Source organism: Peromyscus maniculatus, chromosome 3, assembly GCF_049852395.1.
Source record: "Peromyscus maniculatus bairdii isolate BWxNUB_F1_BW_parent chromosome 3, HU_Pman_BW_mat_3.1, whole genome shotgun sequence".
Classification (NCBI taxonomy): domain Eukaryota; kingdom Metazoa; phylum Chordata; class Mammalia; order Rodentia; family Cricetidae; genus Peromyscus; species Peromyscus maniculatus.
This window is the reverse complement of record NC_134854.1, coordinates 98023674-98048876: the sequence shown is the minus strand read 5'-3', so window position 1 is coordinate 98048876 and position 25203 is coordinate 98023674. Positions and strand designations below refer to the sequence as shown.

Genomic DNA, 25203 nt, shown 5'->3' with positions numbered 1-25203 from the left:
ACTTGCATGCTCTGGATACAACCTTCTCACAGATATTCAAAACTGTGTAGCTTCCATGCCTCTTTCTAGCATTCTACACTAATGCCTCATGCTCCTCTTTGGCACTCTTTCATTCATTCAGATTTTGTGATTCAGTTCCCACTCTCTACCTGCATGTCCAAGTTTGTTACAATTATTGAGGTCATGGGTAACATACTGGAATTTACAACCATGGATACAACCATATTAATCTGTGCTGTAGGATGTCATTCTGCATGCTGTGAATATGTGTTGCTCTGATTGGTTGATAAATAAAGTGCTGATTGACCATTGACAGGCACGAAATATAGGTGGGGCAAGCAGCCAAGGAGAATGCTGGGAAGAAGAAAGGAGTCAGGAGTTACCAGCCAGACACAGAAGAAGCAAGATGACAAAGCAAAACTGAGAAAAGGTACCAAGCCACATGGCTAAACATAGGTAAGAATTATGGGTTAATTTAAATGTAAGAGCTAGTCAGTAATAAGCCTGAGCTAATGGTCATGCAGGTGTAAATTGATATAAGCCTCTGTGTGTTTACTTGGAGGACATGAATGGGAGAGATTTGCCCCAAATGCCAGCCAGCTGGGACACAGGAAATCTTCCAATTACAATTCTGGTATTTTTATATTGAATGTTGTACCATCTTTACTAAACCATATAAATTCTAAATCTCTGTTTCTTCCTATAGGATATCAAATGTTCTTCAAATAGTATGGCACACAGTAGGAAATCCATAGATTGATTTTCTATATCATGCATATAGACAAACACACATGTCTATTATATATATATATATATATATATATATATATATATATATATATATATGTGTGTGTGTGTGTGTATTTATATTTATTATTTATATATGTATATAATATATTTCTATATATTAAAAATATATATTTATATGCACAGCTCAAGGGAATACATAGTGAGAGTAAAATCTGGTAGGAGAGCAGTATTATACAATTTCTGAAGAAAATTCACCATTCTCCCAAATGATTTCTCTCTCAGAATAAAGAATTGTGTTCACTGCACTCTTTCATTCTTACAAGTTGTTGCACTCTAGAACATTTGGTGATGAAAGGATGAAAGGCTGCTCTTTCATTCATATAGCTGGATAGTGGAATGTCTCCATAGAAACATCAGAATGGCTGCTGGGGCAGGAGGGGTACTTCAGTGCTATATGCAGCCATTTTCTTCTCTTTATCAGTGAGCATCAATCCTGCTTTGGTTGTGCTCATAAACAGATGGACATCAGCTGAAGCTGCATGAAGTCCAGAAGACCAAGCTTAAAGGAAAACCTTCAATATGGAAACTTGTAAGGTCAGACAGAAAAAAAAAAGTACCCTGAACATATGTTGTGTTAATTCTAATTCATAGGGAGTGTCAATCACTTGTTATTAATTTATACTATCCTTGAGACTACAAAAGTCAGCAGAGAGGTCTGTCCATTTATTGTCAAATTATTGACCTAGATTCCTTCAAGTAAAGTGACAAAGGAAAACAGCTACTTCCTGGTAAAACAAACAATAGTCCATTCTTACTTTGGGTTATTTTTAATAATATTCCTCAATGTCAATCTAATTTTATATTGTTTTCAAATAGATGGTAAATAGTGGTAAATAGTTATTATCTGATCCTTAATTCTGGATTTGGATGAGTATTCTAGGTATGGTGTAGGGATCTTACTAATCTTAGAAAATATGTGGTCTGTATAATATATATTTCATAGTTTTTAGTTTCTACTTCAAGTGTTTTTTTTTACTAAAACAGTTGAGCTTGTCTATGCTCCAGATTTCCCTACCTCTATTTTTATTTGCATTTTTACCATTGTTTGTGTTTTGTTTTGATCTATTTTGTTGGGTTTTTGCTATTTTGTTGTTTTTTTTTTCTCTGTGACAGGGTCTCATGCAGCCAAGATTAACTTGAACGCTGGCTCTTCCTGCCTTTATCTTCTCTGTTCTAGAATTACAGGCATGTGTCAACAGACCCAGATCATATATTGGTTGTTATTCATCAGATGATTTAAAAAAATCTCAATTCTGTCAAATTCTTGAAAGTTTCTCTTTGCCCACCATCATCCTCCTCTGCACCAGATACATTGTAGAAGAATATATGGGTGCAGTTACAGATTAAATAACATGAAGAATTTAAAATACATATTTCTACTATCAAAGATAAATTAGTAGCAATTTAGAGAAGAAAGTACCTTAGACTATTTATATATATTCCCTTTTCTATACCCATTAAACATACCAAGCCTTTAAATTTGATTTTCAAGACTGTTCACATAAAATGACATATTAGAGTGTGTTGTGAAACATATATTGCAAAAAGAATGAATTTGGTTATTGAAGAAAATAATGTGCTTCAAGTAAACACATTGAAATTAGCTCTAAATTGTTACTTTGCCACTAAAAGGGCTTATTAGTTCAGCAATAGCCTAGTAAATCATACTTCCATTATTTTTAAGTTATTTGTTTTTCACAGTGAAACTAAGTGTATTTTCTTATAAGATATTCATTATTGGCCAGCAATGGATTTAAATTAAAGAAGAGTATTTCAAAATACGCTAACAAAGAATTTTTATTTAAATTTAAATTATCTGGCAAAAATTGTGTAGATGCTTAATAAGATGGTTTGAGAATAACACAATCTAATTCTTAAAACTAAAGATCAGGAGTATTAAATAAATCACTTTGTGCCACAGGGTGCTACAAATGTTTTTCACAAACAGAAGACATATATTTATTCTAAAAGCAAATTGGTAAAAATTCTAGAGCAGAGCAGATGGCCTAGTGAAAGGGTCACTAATTGGACTAAGTGTGTTAAAAATAGATAAATATGTTAATTAAATAATTTAAAAAGGAAGAAGTGGAACTGAGGAGATGTGATGGGGAATTGTAAGAGAAAGCTGGGGACAGAGAGCTATTGATAGATATGATCAAGATATAATCTATACATGTTTGAAATTTCCAAATAATGCATGAAAATATAAAATAAATAAATGTAAAAATCTTAAAATTTTAAACTAATCTCTGTATTTCAGCAAAACTGAAAGTTGGACCTAATTTTGTAAAAAAACAGGACCTGGGCTTCATATTCTTAATTAAACCTCCTTAAACAACAATAACATTTCTAAATCAGTGACTTTTCTCTTCTGATAATTTAGAATTCTGAAGTTCATTTATCAAAATTTTTTGAACAATATCTATTAATTTGTTAAACTGTCATTAATACCCTTCAGGTATTGATGCCAATAGTTATATATACATACATATATATATATATATATATATATATATGTATGTATATATGTGTGTGTATGTATATAATGTGATATATATTATATAATACATATAGTGATATAATGTGCTATTGTAGGTACTTTTCATTGTTATAAACACCATGAGCTTGACTCTTAACAGATGGAGAGAAAGAGGTTTATTTAATCTTACAGATTACAGTCTACTATTGAAGAATGCCAAGGCAGGAACTTAAAATAGGAACCGAGGAAGAGGCCATGGAAAATCACTGCTTACTGGGAACACAGTCAGCAATCTTTTTTTTTTATACAGTTCAAGTCTACATCTTTAGGGATGGTGCCATCATGGGCTGGAATCTCCTACATCAATTATTAATGAAAAAAGGCTCCCATAGGTATGAACATAGGCAATTCTTCCTCTGAGGTTCCCTCTTCTCTGGTGTGTCAAATTAAAACCAAGATTAGCTGTAGTGATATTTTCTTTGTGCACTCCAATAAAGCTTATCTGAGGATCAGAGGAAACAGATGGCCACTATAGTAAACATAGAGGTCAGGCAGGAGTAGCACATGCATTTAATGCTAGTATTTGGGAGTCAAAGATCCATCTGGATCTCTGTGAGTTCAAGGCTACATTGGGGAACAGAGCCAAGCATGGAGACACATGCCTTTAATCCCAGCACTAATCATAGATGTCTAGAGGTTTGTATAGACAGACAGGAAGTGATATAGCTGGGTGGAGAGAGGAAGTGAGATGCAGAACAGAAAAGCTTATAGGCATGGGTATACAGAAAGTAGGTCTCTATGGCTAAGGAGTTCCAAGTGGTAAGAATGTGGTTGGCTTCTTTATACTTTTTTGATCTCTCAGATTTGACCCCAATATCTGGCTCCTGTTTATTTATTTTTTATTAATAAGACAGTTTAGTAATTTGTCTTACATTTGGTGGCCCAATGTTTGTGGCAAGAATTCACTACAAAGCTGCTGTGGCCTTTCAGGCCCCTGGCTTATACACGAGCTATACATGGCCTGAGTCTTGACCCCACATGGTCCAGAGTCTCTTTGGCTTTTTTCTCTCCTGGTAGATTGTGAGCTGTCTGAATTCCCATCTTAGACTGCTACCACACTAGGTACCTGCTTTAAAACTCCCTTGGATTTCTACTGTTCTATTCAGTCGGCAGACTTGGTGAATCATTTAAAATTTTATCTTAAAGGCAGAAATTAGTTAAAAGAGAATGTTTTCCCCACATTAAAAATTGGGAAACATTTTTACAATGGAGGGTATTTGGTCTCTGTTTGGTAACACATTAGGCAGTATGAAAATGGAACAATTAAATGAGAGGGTAATTAATGTTGATGGGATTTACATAACATCAATTATGAATATTATTTGCTTGATCATTTTATTTTAGTATTACAACGATTGGCCAATTTGAGTGCCAAGATAAAAAGTTTTAGAAAAACTTGTTAAAATTAATTATAGAGAAATTCAGACTCAGACAGAAGAATTTTAAAGTTAATCTATTTCAGCATTGAATTATATGGTTACAGAAAAACAGCTTAAGGTTACCAGACAGCAAACTTTAATCTACCAATAACCTTACAGGAACAGCCAAATGCTCAAAGCTGTGTATGAGCTAACTGGACTCCAGTGAAAATGTTAGATTTGAGGATATTTAAAGAATCTATATTATCATATGGTATGCATTCTCCATTTGTAAAGCATTCTCCATTTGTTAAACTTGTGGTCAACTTGTAATAGAATTATCCCTCAGGACTGGAAAGATTTGGTTATAGTAGTCCCAGAGGTTGGGCCACAGTTACAGTGGAGAACCTGGTAGAAAGAGGAGGCTAAAACTATGGAACAATGATGTGGAGCTAGTGCTGTGGATATTGCTCTGTATAAATAAAATGCTGATTGGCCAGCAGCCAGGCAGGAAGTATAGGCAGGACAAGCAGAGAAGAGAATTCTGGAAACAGGAAAGCTGAATCAGGAGACGCTACCAGCCACCGCCATGAGTACCAATATGTAAGGTACTGGTAAGCCATGTGGCAAGGTATAGGTTTATAGAAATGGGTTAATTTAAGATGTAAGAAATAGATAGCTAGAAATCTGAGCCATTAGGCCAAACAGTTTAAATAATGTAAGAGTCTGTGTGTTTATTTTATAAGTGGGCTGCAGAACTGCTGGGGCTTGGCGGGAGCTGGAGAATAACTCTCGCTAAGAGCTAGAGATATACCAGTTTCCCAGGATCAATTTCTTGGAGAAGGTAATTACACTGATTCTACACTGCATGACAGCCATGAATGCATGGGACAGAACTTAAGAAGCAGGGAAGAAAAATGAGTAATTTATAAAAGTTATACAGGGCTCAAAAATTTTTTTTCACAGATTTTTTTATAAAGGCGGTCTTCAGCAGTAAATAGAATGATACCAAATTCAGAAGCTAGATAGATAATAATTGAACCTTTGATTTTTGAGAATTCTAATGCAGCATGCAAATGTGGAATTAGGCCACTAAAGGAAAAATCAGCATCCTTGGAGGAATGGATCATGGAAAGAATTAATATTGACTCTCATGTCCATGATGATACATGGATAGAAGAAGTGATTTCAAGAGGTTTGAAGAAAAATAATAACATCAAATGCTTTAATTGCAGTAAACAAGACCACCTAAAAAGGGACTGTAAAAAGGGTGTTCCTAGAACAATGTTTTTTTTCAAGGAACAATGGCAGCAAAATGCACCCCTCCCCCATCTTCTGGAGTATGCAGAAGGTATGGTAAAGGCAAACATTGGAGTAAGGAATGTAAATCAACAAGGAACACACAATGTAATCCTTTACCTTTGCCATTGGGAAACTCCATGAAGAGTCTCTTGCATGCCCCCATGGCAAATTCAGTTCAGTTCTTTCCTGCCATTCTAGAAGAAACCCTATCTCAGAGCAATTAAGAAAACAAAAACATATTGGCATAAACCATACTGCTTGGGGTAACCATAAATTAAGTTTCTGAGAGAAATAATAGAATGTATTATTATAAAGAACAGTCACCAAGTGTTGATGTAACCAACCATATTATTAAATAAGAAACACAGAAACAATGTAAAAGAGAAAGCCGAGAGGTCAGAGCTCAGAGCTAAAAATCTCACCTTTCTTCCTGAGGTGTCCCAGCTTCCCGAAAGAGAGCTATTTCCTGTATGTAAGTCGTTTTTCATAGTCATTCTGCCTTCTCATTGGTTGTAAACCCAAACACGTGACTGCCTTGTCACTCACTGTCTGTATGTACAGCTCCCCAGGTCTTAAAGGCATATGTATCCAATGCTGGCTGTATCCCTGAACACACAGAGATCTATGGGATTAAAGGCATGTGCCACCACCACCATGCTCTTTCTACGGCTCTAATAGCTCTGACCCCTGGGCAACTTTATTTATTTATTTATTTATTTATTTATTTATTTATTTTTTGTCTTTTGATGATTTATTAATTCAGGGCAGTCACTTTAAATACAGTGGGAGCATATGGATTATTTTTGGTATCTTCTAATTGTCTGGTGGGTCTGATATTATTCTATTTTTTTTTCTTTTTTTTTTGGTTTATTATTATTATTATTATTATTATTATTATTATTATTATTTTATAACACCATTCAGTTCAACATAATAGCCACAGAATCCCCTGTTCTCCCCCTCTCGCCCACCCCTCCCCCCAGCCCACCCCCCATTCCCACCTCCTCCAGATCAAGGTCTCCCCCGAGGACCGGGGTTGACCTGGTAGACTCAGTCCAGGCAGGTCCATTCCCCCCTCCCAGACCGAGCCAAGTGTCCCTGCATAAGTCCCAGGATTCAAACAGCCAACTCATGCAACGAGCCCAGGACCTGGCACCAATGCACAGCTGCCTCCCAAACAGATCAAGCCAAATGACTGTCTCACCCGTTCAGGTGGCCTGATCCAGTTGGGGGCCCCTCAGCCTTTGGTTCATAGATCCTGTGCTTCCATTCATTTGGTTATTTGTCCCGGTGCTTTATCCAACCTTGGCTTCAACAATTCTCGCTCATATAAACCCTCTTCTTACTCACTAATTAGACTCCCAGTGCTCCACCAGGGGACCAGCCGTGGATGTCTGCCTTCAGATTCCTCAGTCCTTGGATGGGGTTTATGGCACCACTATTTGGGTGTCTGGCCATCCCATCACCAGAGTAGGTCAGTTCCTGCCGTCTCGCGACCATTGCCAGCAATCTTTTGAGGGGGATGGATCTAGAAAAAATCATCCTGAGTGAGGTAACCCAGACTCAGAAAGACAAATATGGTATGTACTCACTCATAGGAAGATGCTAGATGTGGAACAAGGATGACTAGACTGCTACTCACATCACCAGTGAGGCTACCTGGAAAACGGGACCCCAAAAAAAGACACGGAGAAATGGACAAGATCTACATGAATAGCCTGGTCATGAGTGGGAACAATGAAGGGCGACAGTCGAGGGAAAGAGTGGGAGATCCTAGCTGGATCAAGAAAAGAGAGGGAGAACAAGGAATAGGAGACCATGGTAAATGAAGACCACATGAGAAGGTGAGAAGGGGAGGAAGCAGAGAGCTAGGGAGGCCCACGAAGATCCGCAACTTTATTTATTAACATACAATCAAAATCACATTTCAGTACAATTAGAATACTACCACATTTCCCCTTTTCTATTTTAATAAAAAGAAAAAAAAGAAAAAGGTTATAACTAACAAAAGAAAAACTATATACAAAAGTATAATAACTATATACAATATATACAAGTAATAAATACCTAAACAGGTATTTGACAAATCAGAGAACATAATTCCATTATCTATCCTATTTTGGTAAATCCAAGATGTATCTAATGCACTTTCTATCCTAATTAATTTTCAACTATAACTAACTAATTTTCAACCATAACTAACTAATCTTCAACTCCCTCAGAGACCCAAGAAGGAAATAATATTAGCTAACAAAAATAAAAACAGGAAGTGCATGCAAGAAATTTCCAAAAAATTTGTGAGTTGACAGAAACAGCCAGCTGCCTGGGCAGTCACCTGAGGTTTCTCCGCAGTGTTGGGGCATCATCTTCAGCCTATAGGCTTAGCGTATCTGACAGACTCATTTGTGAAGTAGGATGTACACAGGTCAACAGTTCAACCTCACATTGGGTGAGAGCAGTCCATGTACCAGAAACGCCTGAATTCCACTAGTGTCCTGTCATGATTCAGGATTTTAAATTCTGGAAATTGTTGACAGTTTTTGAGTTCAGCTGTCCATTCTTCTTGGCTGTGTATATATGGCTTCATCTCAGCATCCCCTTCTTCTACACATCCCTCTATTAACTGCCAGTCTACTATTGAGAGGCATGAGCTTTCAGCTGCTGTTCCATTGCACAACAGAAGCCATCGGCCCTCTGCATGTTAAGCTGCCTTCAAAGAAAAGGGCACTGTACCTTTTCTGGATTGCGAAGGCCACTTCAGGGATGGGACCATATTGTCCTGGCCTCAGAAGATGCCTTTTAATAAAGCCATAATCACACTTGTTTTTGGCAAGAATCAGTAGTCCTTTGTTTCATGTCCTGTCTGTCCATTTTGTCCTGTTGATTTGAGGATTCTTTGTTGTCCAGTGGCTAACTTTTGACACAATGAAAGTTGACTCCATATGCAGTTTCTTCAATGCCCATATTTTCTCTGAAGTAGATTGGTACTGCCAGGAGCTGACATGTCTCAAAAAAGAAAAATTTTCTAAGTTATTAAAACATTTTAAATGCCATATTCTATAGATCTCTGAAGGGTTTGAAGATGACCTGTTTAAAACATCTCTGCTCAATTTTTAAAACATATCTAATATGACTACAAGTTCTATTGTAATGTCTAACTACTAACTTTCATTTCTTTATATCTTAATAGTTGGTAATAATAACATTCAAGGATCAGAAAATTACATTACATTGTTAAATGAATGGTATAAATACAATTAGATATATACATATAGCATTTTCTAACAATATCACTTTCAAATTTGTTTACAATATAAAACAATCCAATCCAATGTAAAGTATTTAAAACTAGTAATTGTCTTTTTCTTTTCTTTCTTTCTTTCTTTTTTTATAAGAACCTTAAATCTAATCTCCTTTGCTTAGCCTTTTTCCTAAGCCTTGACAATAACTTGTAACCAACCCCCCTAAACACTGAAAATTATCCCAGACCCAAAACCCATTAAAAAGACCAAAAAGCCACCCGCCCCACACCACCTCTTTGGGAATGTGGGCGTCATATTCTTAAAATTGCTTCCTGCTGGGAATGGGCGAAGTTTTCTTTATCCTGAAAGAAAAATTTTAGGTTAATTGTCAAATTCTAGGACAGGTAACTATATCCTTCATTATCCAGTCTGTGTATAATGTCAAAGTTCAGGGTTTATCTCAAGTCCTTATTCAAGTAGTCTTTGAGATTGGATCATCTCAGCTAGTCATCTCAAAATTGCTCTGAGCACCTTGTAGTTCAAAGCTGATCTGTGGATGATGTTTGTCAGCTTAATGATATTCTTATTGTCCATGTGGAATTGTTGTTGTTGTGGGGCCCCATCTTCTTTCTGGAGACTTCAGTTGACGTTAGGCCTGGCCATGATTTCCTGCAGAAAACTGATAAGAGACTCGAACACAAAGACATATATATGCAGGTAATTGAAGCCCCCCCCCTTTTTTTTAAGAATTAGTTAGTACTCTATATGAACATTCATATCTTAACAAAGTTTAAAATGTATATATATCTATATATGTTAATCTTGTAAATTTTGATATAAATTTCATACTTTAAGAAAAGTTTAAAGAATCAGAATAGAATCAAAGAGTTGAGATTAGTAATAGAATAGTCCCTTAATTAATTTTGCTTTTGTCCTGCACCATAGCAGAAGATGGCTCTTTTATTCTGGCATGATACAGGGAGTTTACATTTTCCTTTTAACAACATGCTTGAGTTTAAAGAAGGAGAGAGCCATTCTCCAACTCCAAAGTCAGCTTTAAATTTTAATTGAACTGGGACTATTAGGAGACCAATAGTGTTAAATCTTTAGAGAAAAGCAGAAACAAACATTTAGGAAGACATAAAATTTTTTTAGATAATATATACCCATACACCATTTCACTCTGTTTCTTGTGATAGATGATTTGTCCCTTTTCTTCAGTTGTCTCATTTGTCCAGTGTTCTTCAGATTCCTTAACCCTCATTCTCCTAAAAGACGAAAAAAAAAAAAAAAAAAAAACCTTTCCCCAAGACTAATTTTGGGGATGTTCCTTTTTGGCAAGTTATTATCTGATTAAATGATAAGGCATGTGTTACTGGTACAAGTTAGATTAAATTGGATGTTCATGTTGGTTGATGAACTATCACCTCCTCTAATTAAGAGGTCTCTCTTGTTCAAATCGAACCTTTATCAATTTTGATGGTACGCACAGCTTATCTTCTCCTGTAGAAACAAAAGCAAAACCTCGTCCCCAATGTAATACATACCCTGGTTTCCATTCTGAGGTCAGCACATCCTTAAAGTATATAGGCTGATTTAATTCTGTAGTTTTTTCTATTATCCAGTGTCTCTCTGCAGTTGTTGTTCCTTTCTCATTGGCATTCAGAAAATTCAAAGTTGGAAGAGCATTATGCAGTCTATTTCTGGGGTTTTTTGTAACCCATTTCTGTTTATTTAGCATATCCTTTAGAGTTCTGTTTGATCTTTCTATAACTGCTTGACCTGTAGGATTATGTGGTATGCCTGTAATATCCTTTATATTGTAATATGCAAAAAACTGTTTCATTTTAACAGAGACATATGATGGAGCATTGTCAGTTTTGATTTGTGCAGGTATACCCATGACGGCCATAACTTCTAGCAAATGAGTGACTACAGAATCAGCTTTTTCAGAACTCAAAACAGTTGCCCATTGAAATCCTGAATAAGTATCAATGGTGTGGTTTACATATTTCAATTTTCCAAATTCTGCAAAGTGAAACACGTCCATCTGCCAGATTTCATTTCTCTGAGTACCCTTTGGGTTACATCTTGCTGGTAATGGCGTTTGATTGTAGAAGGAACAAGTAGGACATTTCTTTACTATTTCTTTGGCTTGTTGCCAGGTTATGGAAAAATCCTTTATTAAGCCTTTACTGTTGACATGATGTTTTTTATGAAATTCTGAGGCCTCCAGCACATTTCCTATCAATAATTTATCAATCTCATCATTGCCTTGTGCTAGAGGGCCTGGCAGACCAGTATGGGATCAAATATGAGTTATATATAAAGATGATTCCTTTTCCTGATTGTATCTTGTAATTGAATAAATAGTGAAGTTAATTCTGAAGCATCAGGGATAAATTCTGCAGTCTCAATATGTAACACCACTCAGCATACTGAGAGTCAGTTACTATGTTGAGAAGTTCTGAATAATCCATGAATACCAACAGAATAGCATATAATTCTGATTTTTGAGCTGAATTATACGGACTTTGAACCACTTTACTTAAATTTTCTGATTTGTAACCTGCCTTTCCTTCTTTGTTGGCATCTGTATAAAATGTACGAACTCCAGATATGGGTTTTTGCCGTACAATTCGAGGCAAGATCCAATCAGCTCTCTTTATAAGATCAACTCTATTGCTTTTGGGATATTTGCTGTTAATTTCTCCCAAAAAGTTACTGCAAGCTCTTTGCCAAGGTTCACTTTCTGTCCATAATTTTTCAATGTCCTCCTTAGTTAATGGTATGACAATTTCTACTGGGTCTATGCCTGCTAATTGACGAAGTCTCAATTTTCCTTTGTAAATCAAGTCAGAGATTTTTTTCTACATAAATTTTTAATTTTTACCTGGTTTATTTGGTAAAAATATCCATTCCAATATAATATCTTCCCTCTGCATTAATATTCCAGTAGGAGAATGCCTAGAATGTAAAATAACCAAAATGCAATCCAGCTTTGGATCAATACGATCCACATGCCCTTCATGTACTTTCTTTTCTACCAAGGCCAATTCTTTCTCAGCTTCAGGTGATAATTCTCTTGGACTATTTAAGTCCTTGTCACCTTCTAAGATTTTGAACAAATTAGTCAGTTCATCATTTTTTACCCCAACAATAGTTTGTAGATGAGAAATATCTCCAAATAATCTTTGAAAGTCATTAAGTGTCTGTAGTCTATCTCTCCTAATTTGCACCTTTTGGGGTCTAATTTTTTGTAGCTCTATTTTATATCCTAAATAATTAATAGAATCTCCTCTTTGTATCTTTTCAGGAGCAATTTGTAATCCCCAGCAAGGCAAAATTTTCTTTACTTCTTCAAACATTCTTTCTAAAGTATCTGCATTTGAGTCAGCTAGTAAAATATCGTCCATATAATGATAAATTATAGATTTAGGAAATTTTTTACGTATCACTTCCAATGGCTGTTATACAAAATATTGGCACAGAGTTGGGCTATTCAACATTCCCTGTGGGAGGACCCTCCATTGAAATCTTTCAACCGGTTGAGAATTATTATAAGTAGGCACTGTAAAAGCAAATCTTTCTCTGTCTTTTTCTTGTAAGGGTATTGAAAAGAAACAGTCTTATAAATCAATAACTATGAGAGGCCATCCTTTTGGTAACAGAGTAGGCAAAGGCATCCCAGATTGTAGAGAACCCATTGGCTGAATTACTTTGTTAATTGCTCTAAGGTCTGTTACCATTCTCCATTTACCAGATTTCTTTTTAGTAACAAATACAGGAGAATTCCAAGGGCTGGTTGATTCTTCAATATGCTGAGCATTTAACTGTTCTTCTACCAGCTCTTCTAAAGCCTGGAGTTTCTCTGTTGTTAAAGGCCATTGTTGGACCCATACAGGCTTGTCTGTTAACCATTTTAAAGGTAGAGCTGTTGGTGTCTTTGGAAGATCATCAGTTATTGTGCCCTGTTCTTGTATAATATGGATGGCTGGTGACCACTCATTAGAACTATATCTTCTAATATTTCTCTCAGTAACATGTGCTAGTTTATGATTTGTTTCTGAGATTGGAGGGATGTTAATCTGAGTATTCCATTGTTGCAACAAGTCTCGACCCCACAGGTTCATAGTTATGTTAACCACATATGGTTTTAATTTTCCTCTCTGTCCTTCTGGACCTATACATTCGAGCCATCTTGCACTCTGTTTCACCTGAGATAATGTCCCAATTCCTAACAGTTGAACGTTTACCTCCTGAAGAGGCCAAGTTGGATGCCAAAATTCTGGTGCAATTATGGTAATGTCCGCACCTGTGTCTACCAGACCAGACAACAAAACACCATTTATTTTTATCGTTAGCTTTGGTCTTTGTTCATTAATAGAAGTTTGCCAAAAATTTTCTTTATGTTTTCTCCTGAATTTTCTATTCTCTCTGTTTCATCATCCTGACCAGCATGATTTATTCCAATAGGCATTTGGTTATTTAATCGCTCAGAGCAGGGATTTCCTCTATGGCTGCAGGAAAGGTTTGAACTGGATTTGCAACAGGGGCCTGTGTGAGGCCCCTCTGGGAGTTTCCCGAAGACTGAGGCAAAGGATTACCCTGTCTGTGTTGATCTACATTCGTTGGTCCAGTGTTTTCCCTTACCACACCTTCTGCATACTCCAGAAGGAAGGGACATTCTGTTGCCATTGTTCCTTGAAGAAACATTGTTTCTAGGAATGACCTATCTACAGTCCCTTTTCAAATATCCTTGCTTTCCACATCCAAAACATCTAACATTTCTCAAACCTTTTGAAATTGCTTCTCCTACCCACATATCATCATGCTCATCAACCTCAACATTAATTGTTTCTCTAATCCAATCTTCCAAAGGTGCAGATCTTGCCCTTAATGGCCTGATTATTCTTTTGCATGCTGCACTCGCATTCTCAAAGGCCAAAGATTCGATTATTGCCTTACCAGCTTCTGAATTCAAGACCATTTTCTTTACTGCTGAAGCCAGTCTTTGTAAAAAATCTGTAAAAGACTCTTTTGGGCCTTGTGTCACCTTTGTAAATGACTCAGATTTTTTTCCTGGTTCCTCAACTCTGTCCCATGCATTCAAGGCTGCCATTCGACATAAAATTAGGGTTTGGACATCATATAAACATTGTATTTGTACTGAAGCATATTGGCCTTCTCCAATAAGCTGATCCTGGCAAACTTGTATTCCTTTATCCCTCCATTGTTTTTCTATGTTTTTAGCCTCATCCTTAAACCAGGTCAGAAATTGAAGTCTCTGGCCGGGTTCCAGAATACCTTGTGCAAGGTCCCGCCAGTCCTGTGGTACAATCCTATTATATGTTGACCAAGAGTTTAACATTTGCTTTACATATGGGGAATGCATGCCATAAGATACTATTGCCTCCTTAAACCTTTTTAAATCCAACATTTCAATTGGAGCCCAAATATTTTGTGTAGCCATTTGATCAGGCATCTGCTGTACAGTTACAGCATAAATTAAGGGTGACTGTGTGAAAACAGACTTTCTTTCTATAACCTTATGATCCAAATTTGAAACAACTTTGCTGTTAATTTCTTCTGTCTGAATTTTTACAGGTTTAACAAGGTTTTCTAAAGCTGTTATCCTGGCACTTAAATTGACTATCTTTTTAAATATTAAAATGAGGATTAGCATAGTGATAAACTGCATAATTCAACCAATACTAATCTTCTCATATAGTCGTTCCATTGTCAGACTGCCTAAAATTTCGAACAAAAACCAATTTTCTTCCAATGTACACATAAAACCCGTTTTTTTTAAATATGGAATAAAAAAATTCTCTTTTAAATAGTTTCCTTTAAAATATCTGATATGTTGTGACTTACCAAATCTGTGTAGAACAGTAGAAATCCGAGGGGATTTTCAAAACAGTCACCTAGTGTCCGAGGTGTAAATCCAGAGAGAGAGAGAGAGAGAGAGAGAGAGAGAGAGAGAGAGAGAGAGAGAGAGAGAAAGAGAGAAAGAGGAAAGAGGAAAGAGAGAGAGAGAACGCACAAGAAAGCATAGCTGGCTAAAGCTTAAATCCAGCCACGTGTTCCCTCTTGTGCCGAGTCAAGGCTTGGGTCTGCCTTCCTTAAGCTCGGACCACGTGTGTTGGCTTTACAGGCAGGGCCCTGTTCGGCAGGGCAGGTCTGAGTTGTTTGTAACACCGGCTTTAAGCAAGCAGGCTTTAAGCAAGCAGCTCAGTTATTTCTGCCTGAGGCCAAGCAGACCTAGACCCGGGCTAGAAACCAACCGCTCAGACTAGGAGGCCGCTGCTAGGACTAGAAAGCCAACCGCCGCCTGTCGCCACCTGCCGCCCTTGCGGGAAAACGGACTTGCCGCCAAGCCAAGCGGTAATGGATTTTTTAATGGACTCTTGTCACGTTGGGCACCAGATGTTGATATAACCAACCAACCGTCTTATTAAATAAGAAACACAGAAACAATGTAAAAGAGAAAGCCGAGAGGTCAGAGCTCAGAGCTAAAATCTCACCCTTCTTCCTGAGGTGTCCCAGTTTCCTGAAAGAGAGCTATTTCCTGTGTGTAAGTCGTTTTTTCATAGTCATTCTGCCTTCTCATTGGTTGTAAACCCAAACACATGACTGCCTTGTCACTGTCTGTATGTACAGCTCCCCAGGTCTTAAAGGCATATGTATCCAATGCTGGCTGTATCCCTGAACACACAGAGATCTATGGGATTAAAGGCATGTGCCACCACCACCATGCTCTTTCTATGGCTCTAATATCTCTGACTCCCGGGCAACTTTATTTATTAACATACAATCAAAATCACATTTCAGTACAATTAGAATACTACCACAACCAAGCATTCAGATAGAACCAGAACAGGGCACAATAGCTGCTGATCTTTCAAAGACACCAACAGTTCTATGTTTCAAATGGCTAACAGACAAGCCTGTATGTAACTAGAGTTTTCCTGCCTTGTCCACATTCAGGACAAATCTCTGTCACCAGCCAGTCCCACAGGTGCTCAGACCCAACCAAGTAAACACAGAGACTTATATTGCTTACAAACTGTATGATCGTCGCAGGCTTCTTGCTAACTGTTCTTAGAGCTTAAATTAATCCATTTCCATAAATCTATACCTTGCCATGTGGCCCATGGCTTACCGGCATCTTCACATGCTGCTTGTCATGGCAGTGGCTGGCAGTATCTCCCTCCTCTGCCTTCCAATTCCCAGAATTCTCTCTGTTAGTCCCACCTATATTTCTTGCCTGGCCACTGGCCAATCAGTGTTTTATTTATTGACCAATCAGAGCAATTTAACATATAGACCATCCCATAGTACTTCCCCTTTCTTTCTTTCTTTCTTTCTTTCTTTCTTTCTTTCTTTCTTTCTTCCTTCCTTCCTTCCTTCCTTCCTTCCTTCCTTCTTTCTTTCTTTCCTTCAAGAGGAAGGTTTTAACTTTTAAATATCTCCAAAGCCAGCTTTGTATATTTGGGAATTTGGGCGTAGCTTCTCTTACTACTTCCTGCTGGAGGGGGGCACTGTATCTTATGGGTACATAAAGAAAATTTTAAGATTATGGGGTAGTCCGTGAGGGTGTATTGTTTGAGCCAGTTGTCTTGAAATGGTTCTGGATGTTGGATCATCTGGGCCATGGTGTCATCAGAGAACTTTCAGGGGGTCTTGGGTGGTCAAACCTGATGTATCTTAATCTGGATCAAATCCATAGCCTCTGGCTTTCTGTGGAAACAAAAGCAGAGCCTCCTTTCCAAAGCAACATAACCTTATATCCAAATTTTGAAGTCAAGGTACCTTTAAAATATACATTTTGGCATAACTCAACAACTTTTGCAATCAAATGTTTTTCTTCAGTTACAAATATCAAAGAGAACATAATCCAGTATCTCTGTGTGGTAGCCATCTTTATGTGGCTTATTTTTTATATTACCTTGAGCCTATTGCTTTAAACTGCCTACTTCAGCTTCCCAACATGGCAGTGGTACATCTTCCACCAGCTCTGGGAGCCATCAACTCTCAGAAATAGTGGGTCTATACTTCTATCAAAGCAGTGTGTAGTTCAGAAACCTCTTTTTCTTTTGTACTAGCAAAGGCTAAATCCACCATACAACTTAATGTGCCACTTGCAGCGGCCTCATTCCCGACATATTGCAGGTCCAGCACACACACCAGGAACCTGCCATAGTAGCTCAAACATGCAGTCTGCCACTGACTTGAGAGAAACAAATAGAAACTGTTTTTCGCTCCGTTTTAGAATCTTTTTTCTCAGGTTTTAGGTGAAAACTCTTGCCCCACGTTGGGCACCATTTGTAACTAGAGTTTTTCTGCCTTTCCCACAGTCAGGACAAGTCTCTGTCACCAGCCAGTCCCACAGCTGCTCAGACTCAACCAAGTAAACACAGAGACTTATATTGCTTACAAACTTTATGACCGTGGCAGGCTTCTTGCTAACTGTTCTTAGAGCTTAAATTAATCCATTTCCATAAATCTATACCTTGCCATGTGGCCCATGTTTTACCGGCATCTTCACATGCTGCTTGTCATGGCAGTGGCTGTCAGTGTCTCCCTCCTCTGCCTTTCACTTCCCAGAATTCTCTCTGTTAGTCCTGCCTATACTTCCTGCCTGGCCACTGGCCAATCAGTGTTTTATTTATTGACCAATCAGAGCAATTTAACATACAGACCATCCCACAGCACCTGTATGTATTCAGCAATGGCCTTTAACAACAGAGAAAGTATAGGCCTTAGAACAGCTGGTACAAGAGCAGTTAAATACTCAGTATATTAAGGAATCAAACAGCCCTAGGGATTCAACTGTATTTGTTATTAAAAAGAAATCTGGTAAGTGGAGAATGGTAACAGACCTAAGAACAATTAACAAGGTAATTCAGCCAATGGGCTATCTATAATGTAGAATTCCTTTGCCTACTCTGTTACCTAAAGGATGGCCTCTTATAGTTATCAATTTAAAAGACTGTTTCTTCTCAATATCCTTACAGGAAAAAGACACAGAAATATTTGACTTCATAGTGCCTACTTATAATAATTCTCAGCCAGTTAAGAGATATCAATGGAGGGTTTTCCCACATGGAATGTTAAATACCCAAACCCTGTGCCAATATTTTGTATGACAGTCATTGAAAATAATATGTAAACAATTTCCTGACTCTATAATTTATCATTACATGGATAATATTTTAGTAGCTGATTCAAATGCAAACACCATAAAAAGAATGTTTGAAGAACTAAAGAAAAATTTGCCTTGTTAGGGATTACAAATTGCTCCTTACAAGGTACAAAGAGAAGATTTTATTAACTATTTAGGATATCAAATAGGCCTACAAAAAATTAGACCCCAAATGGTGAAATTAGGAGAGACCAATTATGGATTCTTAAATACTTTCAAAGATTATTCAGAGACATTTCCCTTCAATGGATTGTTGTTGGGGTAAAAAAATGATGAACTGAGTAATTTGTTCAAAAATTTAGAAAGTGACAAGGACTTAAAGAGTCAAAGAGAATTACCACCTGAAGCTGAGAGAGAATTGGCCTTGGTGGAAAAGGAAATACAGGATGCACATGTGGATCATGTGGATTCAAAGCTTGATTGCATTTTGGTTATTTTTACCTTCTAAGCATTCTCCTACAGGAATTTTAATGCAAAGGAAAGATATTGTATTGGAATGGATATTTCTACCAAATAAATAGAGTAAAAAATTAAAATCTTGTGTGGAAAAGTTCTCTGAGTTCATTTTAAAAGGGAAATTAAGACTTCCTCAATTAGCAGGAATAGATCCTGCAGAAATTGTCATACTTTTAACAAAGAATGACATTGGGAAATTATGGGCAGAAAGTGAACCTTGGCAAAGAACTTTGAGTAATTTTTTTGGAGAGATTAACAGCATTTATCCCAAAAGCAATAAAATAAAACTTATAAAAAGAGCTGATTAGATTTTACTCAAATTGTACAGGAAACATCAATATCTGGAGCTCCTACATTTTTATATAGATGCAAACAAACAAGGAAAGGCAGGTTACAAATCAGAAAATTTAAGTAAAGTGGTTCAAAGTCCTTATAATTTCGTTCAAAAGTTGGAATTGTATGCTATTCTGTTGATATTAATGGATTTTTCAGAACCTCTCAACATAGTTACTGACTCTCTGTATGCTGAAAGAGTGCTCTTACATATTGAGACTACAGGATTCATCCCTGATGGGTCAGAATTAACTTTGTCATTTATTCAGTTAAAAGATATGATCAGTAATAGAAATCATCCCTTACATATAACTCACATCCAATCTCAACGAGTCTACTAGCACAAGATAATGATGAGATTGATAAACTATTGCTAGAAAATGTGTTGGAGACCTCAGAATTTCATAAAAAACATCATGTCAATAGCAATGGTTTAAATAAGGATTTTTCCATAACCTGGCAACAAGCCAAGGAAATTATAAGGAAATGTCCCACTTGTTTTTATCCAAATAGACTCCACTATCAGCAGGATGTAACCCAAAGGATACTCAGATTAATAAAGTCTGAAGATGGATGTGTTTCATTTTGCAGAATTTGGAAAATTGAAATATGTATCCCAAACCATTGATACCTATTCAGGATTTCAATGGGCAACTGCTTTGAGTTCTGAAAAGGCTGATTCTGTAATCCGGCATTTGCTTGAAGTTATGGCCATCATGGGTATACCTGCACAAATTAAAATTGACAATGCTCCAGCACACATCTCTGGTAAAATGAAACAGTGCTTTTGCTTATTACAATGTAAAGCACATTACAGGTATAGCACACAATCCTACAGGCCAAGCAGTTATAGAAAGAACAAATTGAACTCTAAAGGATATGCTAAATAAAGGTGTGACAAAAAACACCAGAAATAGATTACATAATGCTTTATTAACTTTGAATTTTCTCAATGCTAATGAGAAAGGAACAACAGCTGAAGAAAGACATTGGATAATAGAAAAAACTACAGAATTTAGTCAGCCTACATATGGTGATATTTTATTTATGCTGAAATGTGATTTTTATTTGTATGTTAATAAATAAAGGTGCCTGGAGATTAGAAGTCATAGCCATTAAGTAGAAGTCCAGCAGTGGTAGCACATGCCCTTAACCCGATCACATGTCAGGCAGAGTCTCTGTGTGTTCAAGGACACAGCCAAGCATGGTGAGACATGCCTTTAATCCCAGTACCAACCATAGAGACCTGGAGGTCTGTATAGACAGGCAGTGATGAGGAAGTCATGTGGTTGGGTTTAGAGCCAATGCGAAGGCAGAACAGAAAGGCAATAAAAGACAGGACACAGGAAGAAAGTTTCTCTCTCTCAGGGGAAGCGATGGCAGCATGTGGAAAGCTAAAGGGAGTCATGACTTTGCTCTGATCTCTAAGGGTTTAACTCCGTATTTGGCTCTTTGTTTCTTATTTACTAAGACCATTTTGAATTTCACCTACATACATACTTTAAAAATGTGTTGACCTCAGAATGGAAACTAGGATATGTATTATGTTGGGAATAAGGTTTTGCTTTTGTTTCTACAGGAGAAGAAAAGATATGGATACCATCAAAATTGATAAAGGTTCAACAAGAGAGCCCTGTTAATTAGAGGAGGTAATAGCTCATCAACAGCATGACCATTCAATTTAAAGTAACTTATACCACTAACAAATGCTTTTCATTTGGTCAGATATAACTTGCCAAAAGGGAATCTCCTCAAAGTTAGACTTGGGGAAGGGTTTTGTTTTTGTCTTTCAGGAGAATGAAGGTTAAGGAATCTGAAGAACACTGGATAAATGAGACATCTAAAGAAAAAGGACAAATCTTCTAGAAAAAAAAAGTCCCAAGAAAAAGAGTAAATTGGCCTATTGGTATACCACATATAAAATTTTATGTCTTCCTAAATGTTTGTTTCTGCTCTTGTTTACAGATAAGTAACAGAAATGGTCTTTTTGTAGTCCCAGTTTTGCAAATATGAAGTCTCTAAAAAAGTGATGACCCTACAATGACAATTCCATCAGGACTATGATAATATCACTAAAATGACAAACACCATCCAAAAATCAGCTTTTGACTACAAACTGCTCAGGACAATTCTGAGATGGCTAGCAGAGATAATCCAGCCTCAAAGACTACTCAAGCAAGAACTTGAGATAAGCCGTTCACTTTCGCATTAAGCAGAGACTGGACAACAAATGATAGAGGTACCTCTCCCAGGACTTGATAATTAACTCAAAAATGTTCTTTTCAGGATCCCCTAAGGATGTCTTCATCTCCAAACATCAGGAAGTAATTTTAAATATACAACGCCCACATTCCCAAGAGGTGGGGTGGGTGTTTTTTGTTTTTTCAATGGGTTTTAGACAACTGTCATTTTTTTTAGGATGGTTGGTTACAAATTGTTAATGTTAATGATCAGGAAAATGCTAAACAAAGGAGATTAGATTTATAGTTCTTTTTAAAAAATGAAAGAGAATATAGATACGAGGTAGATTATTGAGTCTACTCTGGAAAGAAAAAAAGAGAGGATATAGATATGATAAGATAAAAATGTATACATTATTGAATCTACATTTAGAAGGAAACTACTAATTTTAAATATTTTACATTGGATGGGATTTTTGTGTATTATGTACAAATTATATATATTGATACAAATTTGAGATTGATTTTGTTAGAAAACATTGACCATATATTTCTAATCTTGTTCAAGGTATTATAACTATAAAGCTCATTTAACAATGTAAAGCAATTTGCTAACCCTTTAAAGTTATTATTACCAACTAATCCTAATCTTTAGGATATAAAGAAATGAAGGCTAGTAGTTAGTCATTACAATCAAACTTGTAGTCAAATAGGTGTGTTTTGAAAGTCAAGCAGAGATATATTTTAGATAGACAGGTCATCTTGAAACACTTCAACCATCTACAGAATATGACAGTTAAGATGTTTTAATAACATAGTTTTTGTTTGTTTGTTTGTTTGTTTTTTAATGACAATGAGACATGTCAGCTCCTGGCAGCACCAATCTACTTCAGCTAAAATGATGGACAATGAAGAAAGTCCTCATGGAGTTTACTTTCATTATGGCATAAGTTAGCCACTAGGCAAGAAAATGCCCTCACATTGACTGCTGACAGAATGCTATCCAAAATGGGTAAGTAGGATACAAAACAAAGGACTGCCATCCTTGCTGAGACAAGGTAGGATGGCTCTTTAGAAAATCCTACTTCACAAATGAGTCTGTCAGATATCCTAGGCATGTAAGCAAAAGATGTTGCCATAACATTGCAGAGAAACCCAGGGTGACCAGGCAGATGGCTCCTTCTTTCATAACTCACATTTCTTGGTAGTTGCTTGTTTGTACTTCCTGTTTCACATGGTAATATCATTTCCTTCTTGGATCTCTGAGGGAGTTGAAGTTGAAGATTAGATAGTTATAGTTTTCCTTGTTAAGAGATTCAGAAAAGAAACTCATTAAAGACATGTAAGTGTATAAGTTTGAAAGGTATCAAAAGGTAGTTTTGGTAATACAAATTAGTATAAAAGGTAAATTAGATACAACCCTTTGGATTCACAAAGGTAGGATAGATAATGCAATATTTTCTCTGAATTTATCAAATGCAAATGAACTAGACATTGTTGATATATTTATTGCCTTTATATATTACATATAGTTATTTTACTTATTATATATAGTTTTTCTTTTCATATATATATATATGAAATATATATATGATAAGAAAGGGAAATGTGGTGATATTTTCTTTGTGCACCCCTGTAGATGAAATTCTAAACAGTTTTATTAATAAAATCAAACCTGGAGCCAGGTATTGGGGTGAATGCTGGAAGATCAGAGAAGCAGAACAAGCCCAGTCACCTCATCTTGCCATTTCCTCAGCTGATCCTGTTTCCTCAGACTGGAAGCCTCTCAGTCCTCATCCAGAATGAATTTCAGCTGAACTGCTGCTCAGAAGCCTAAAAGCTTAACCAGCTATAGTTCCTTGTCCTCATGCCTTAAATACCTTTCTGCCTCCTGCCATTACTTCCTGGGATTAAAGGCATGAGTCACCATGCTTGGCTGTTTCCAGTGTGGCCTTGAACTCACAGAGATCCAGACAGATCTCTGCCTCTGGAATGCTATGATTAAAGGCGTATGTGCCACCATTTTCTGGCCTCTATATCTAGTGGCTGTTCTGTTCTCTGACCCCAGATAAGTTTATTAGAGTGCAAAATATTTTGGGGAACATAATATTACCACACATCCCAATAAAGCTTATCTGAGAATCAGAGGGAAAAGTCAGCCACTGTAGTAAACATAGAGGCCAGGCCCAGGTAGCACATGCCTTTAATCCTAGCATTTGCGAGGCACAGATCCATCTGGATCTCTGTAAGTTCAAGGCCACATTGGGGAACAGAGCCAGGCATGGTGACACATGCCTTTAAGCCCAGTATAACCACAGAGGTCTGGAGGTCTGTACAGACAGACCAGAAGTGATATAGCTGGGTGAAGAGAGGAAGTAAGATGCAGAATAGAAAGGCATATAGGCATGGGTATATAGGAAGTAGCTCTCTTTGACTGAGGATTTTGAAGTGGTAAGAATGTGGTTGGCTTCTTTCTGCTTTTCTGATCTCTCAGATATTACTCCAATATCTGTCTCTGAATTTTTTTATTAATAAGACCATTTAGTAATTCATCTTACAGTTAGCTATCGTACTTACCAAGATAAAATCTGGTCCAGAGACTACATTCATGGACAAGTCAGCAAGTATTTATTGAAAAGTCATTCTATCTCCAGCTCCAGAAGCAAGCAATCAAGACACAGACAGAAGCTAAGCCTCGAGGGCACTCAGCATTCAAATGCAGCTGATCAAATACTGATAATGAATTGCTTTGAGGCCCCATTTTATTTTTCAGTTTATCACAGAAACTTTCCTCTGTAAGTAAAAAGCAACCTTGTATTTACATCCTTCTTTGGAGTCTCATGAATTAGAAACTCATGTGCTGATCTGGACTTGCCTTCTGATACTTGAGACTATATCTCAAGCATTTTGTCTTATCTTTGCAACCATTTTCTATTCCTCTCTACAAAATAATTCAATTTGTGGTTCCATAATAATAACTTCAAATTTATATGACATATGAAGTTATATGACATATGAAGCTTAAAAACCATCAATGAGTAAAATGAAAGATAAGGGTTGGGACTGATACTCAGTACCAAATGCTCACTTTGTAAACAGTGCATGCAGGAAGGTTTAGGTTTAATCTATGATTTTGAAGAGAAAAAAGAAAAAAGAAAAAGAACTAAGATATCTAATTGCTCACTGAAATGTGCATTAACTACATCAATGGGATGGTTGATATTTATGGTGGTTTGAATGAGAACATCCCCAAAGGCCAATCTGTTTGAACAATTGGTCAGCATCTTTTGCTGTTTGCAAAGGTTTAGCACTTTGGGGGAAATATGTTACTGGAAGACTTGACAGTTATAAGACATCTTCCATTTCCAGCTTCTCTCTCTGATTCGTACTTAAGGTAAAGAACAAGGGAAGAAGAAAGGGTTCTAAGAGCAAGCACTTCAGAATCATGATGGAAAAACCACAGAAATAGCTGACCCAAGCTAATGGGAGCTCATGGACACTGGATTGACAGCTGGGTAGCCTGCATGTGAGCGAACTAGGCCCTCTGAATGTGGGTTAAAATTGCATGACTTACTGTGTTTGTGGATGCCCTGGCAATGAGACCAGGACTTATCCCGGGTTCACAAACTGGCTCTTTAGACCCCATTCCTATGGTGCAATGCCTGACTCAGCCTTGATGCAGTGGGGGAGGGGCCAGGTCTGTCCCCAACCTGGCATGACAGCCTATGTTGACTACCCATGGGAGGTCTTACCCTCTATGAGGAGGGGCTGGGTC

General features: G+C 37.0%; 1 long non-coding RNA gene across 1 annotated transcript; it reads left to right on the top strand.

Moving 5' to 3' along the window:
* Positions 1 to 1193: 1193 nt before the first annotated feature.
* LOC143272401 (uncharacterized) lies at positions 1194 to 23473 on the top strand. The gene is made up of 3 exons (XR_013049916.1): positions 1194 to 1344; positions 21214 to 22440; positions 23068 to 23473. It is a non-coding gene; the product is annotated as an uncharacterized LOC143272401 (long non-coding RNA).
* The last annotated feature ends 1730 nt before the right edge of the window (positions 23474 to 25203 follow it).